The sequence below is a fragment of the Carlito syrichta genome, unplaced genomic scaffold, assembly GCF_000164805.1.
Source record: "Carlito syrichta isolate Samal-C Ts95f unplaced genomic scaffold, Tarsius_syrichta-2.0.1 Scaffold120595, whole genome shotgun sequence".
Taxonomy (NCBI): Eukaryota; Metazoa; Chordata; class Mammalia; order Primates; family Tarsiidae; genus Carlito; species Carlito syrichta.
Window position 1 is genome coordinate 17056 of NW_007064691.1, and position 2859 is coordinate 19914.

Here is a 2859-nt window from a genome sequence, read left to right on the forward strand (position 1 = left end):
CTTTGGGAGGCTGAGGTGAGTGGATTGCCTGAGCCCACGGGTTTGAGACCTGCCTGGGCAGCAAGACCTCATCTCTACAATAAATCAAAAAATCAGCCGGGCATGGTATCGCGCGTCTGTAATTCCAGCTACTCGGAAGGCTGAGGCGGAAGGATCTCCAGAGCCCAGCAGGTCGAGGCTGTGGTGGCCGGGAGTGGCCATTGCACTCCAGTCTGGGTGACAGAGTGAGACTCCAACTCAAAAAAGAAACAAACAAAAGAAAAAAACAAAAACAAAAGTTTATAATTTGTACATTTTAGAAATAGCTTTTTTTGGGAAACAAGATATTACTGGCAGGCAAAAATTTTTTTATTTTTGTAAACAGGGAATCTCACTATGTTGCATAGGCTGGTCTTGAACTCCTGGCCTCAAGTAATTCTCCTGCCTTTGCCTCTCAAAGTGCTGAGATTACACGTGTGGCCAGCATACCAGGCCTTAATTTGTACATTTTTAAAAAGCCATTTAAAAAAATTAATAAATCCCTTAATGCCAGGAAAAAAATCTAAAAAGTTTATTGGGTAAGTGTCCAATTCAGTTTAAACAATGACATAATAAATTCCTGAATTTATCCTGTGTATGTTACAAGGTTGTGAGCAAATGGGAAAACTCATATTTTTTTTTTTTTTCTGAGTTAGAGTCTCACTCAGTCGCCCAGACTGGAGTGCAGTGGCCGCTCCCGGCCACCGCAGCCTCGCTTGCTGGGCTCTGGCGATCCTTCCACCTCAGCCTTCCGAGTAGCCGGAATTACAGGCATGCGCTACCACGCCCGGCTGATTTTTTGATTTATTGTAGAGATGAGGTCTCGCTGCCCAGGCGGGTCTCGAACCCGCGGGCTCAGGCAATCCACTCACCTCAGCCTCCCAAGGCGCGGGATTACAGGCTGAGCCACCGAGCCCGGCAGGAAAACTCATATTTAAGAAGTGTTCTGTGAACAACAAAGCTCAGTAAAAACAAGAAACAAATTGGGCATGGAGGCTCACACCTGTAATCCCAACACTTTGTGGAGGTGACAGAATTGCTTGAGTCCAAGGGTTTGAGACCAGCCTGGGGGAGACCTCGTCTCCACAATAATTAAAAAAAAAAAATAGCTGGGTGTGGTGGCTCACACCTATAATTCCAGGTACTTAGAAGGCTGAAGTGGAAGGCCACCTGAACCCAGCCGGTTGAGGCTGTGGTGGCTGTGAGTGCGCCTCTGCACTCTAGCCTGGATGACAGAGTGAAAATCTGACTCAAACAACAACAACAAAAACAAGAAAAAAAGAACTTAAAAAAAAATAAGATTCAGTCGGGTGTGGTGGCCCACATCTGTAGTCCTAGCTACTAGGGAGGCTGAGGCAAGAGGATCATTTGAGCCCAGGAGTTCTAGTCCAGCCTGGGCAACATAGTGAGACTGTCTCTAAGGGAAAAAAAGTTAAGATGAAATGAAAACCCTTGTTATTGTGATGAAAATGTTCTAAATTGATTATGTAATGGTTCACACTTCTGTGAATACACTAAAAACCACTGAATTGTACATTTATTTTATTTTATTTTATTTTAGTTGGAGTCTCACTCTGTCGCCCAGACTGGAGTGCAATGGCCGCTCCAGGCCACTGCAGTCTCGACCTGCTGGGCTCCGGCAATCCTTCCGCCTCAGCCTTCCAAGTAGCTGGAACTACAGGCATGCACTACCATGCCTGGCTGATTTTTTGATTTATTGTAGAGATGAGGTCTCGCCAAGTTGCCCAGGCAGGTCTCGAACCCACGGACTCAGGCAATCCACTCACCTCGGTCTCCCAAAGTGCTGGGATTACAAATTGAGCCACCGAGCTCAGCCCAAATTGTACATTTTAGATGGGTGTAAATCAGTGACATGAGTTATCTCAATAAAACTGTTAAAAAACCTGTTCTTGCATACTTATTAATTATACAGTAGTCATATACAATGTAAGTACTGTAATTTATGCAATAAATACCAGGTAGTTATTGAGGAAAACAAAACAAGAAACTCCTCAATATACATCATAGAAAAAGCAGGAAAGGCAAGACTAGTAAACTCTATAGGGATGTTTGTTAATTTACCCAAGGACAGCATGGAATACCATGGGAAATGAAGTCACATTTATCATGGATGCTGAAGTTAGGAAACTGATCATTTTGGAGGGGATGAAAGGATGAGGGTCAAAATGTCTTTCATGTACTCCACAAGCAATACACAAAAAATCAACTCTCAGGGGACACAGACAGTCCCTGCCCTCGAGATTATAAGTAATGTTTGAACTGAACTAAGTTTTCAGTTCTGGAACTGTTCAAGAAAATTACAAGTAAAAGTATGTGATTTATGTTGACAAAAATTCTTTTGTTCAAAGAGTGACCAGCTTTCTTCTTAAACCATCATTTATATAAAAAATAAAAAATTCACTTCCCTAGTCATGGGAGAAGCCAACAAAAAATTGGACACTCTCATCCAGGTCAGCATATGGGTAGAATGACACCAAGTAACTGTTCATCAGCATCACAGTACACCACAGTTTCAAAGTTGTCTGGCTGGGCATGGTGGCTCACTCCTGTAATCCCAGCATTTTGGGAGGCTGAGGTGGGAGGATCACTTGAGCCCAGGAGTGTGGGAATAGCCTGGGCAACATAGTGAGACTGTGTCTATAAAGATAAAAAAATTAGCTGGGTGTGGTAGTAAAGTGAGACTCTGATTCAAAAACAAAACCAACCCCCGTGACAAAAAACCCAAAGTTGTCTGTAGATAATTGTGTCATGTGTATTTATATTATTGCTATTTAAAATTTTTTTTTTTTTTTTTTTGAGTTGGAGTCTCACTCTGTCGCC

General features: G+C 42.8%; 1 protein-coding gene across 1 annotated transcript in view; it reads right to left on the minus strand.

Annotated features, from left to right (window-relative positions):
• DEGS1 (delta 4-desaturase, sphingolipid 1) overlaps window positions 1-2859 on the minus strand; it is a 7112-nt gene that overhangs the window by 2697 nt on the left and 1556 nt on the right. The window lies entirely within an intron of this gene.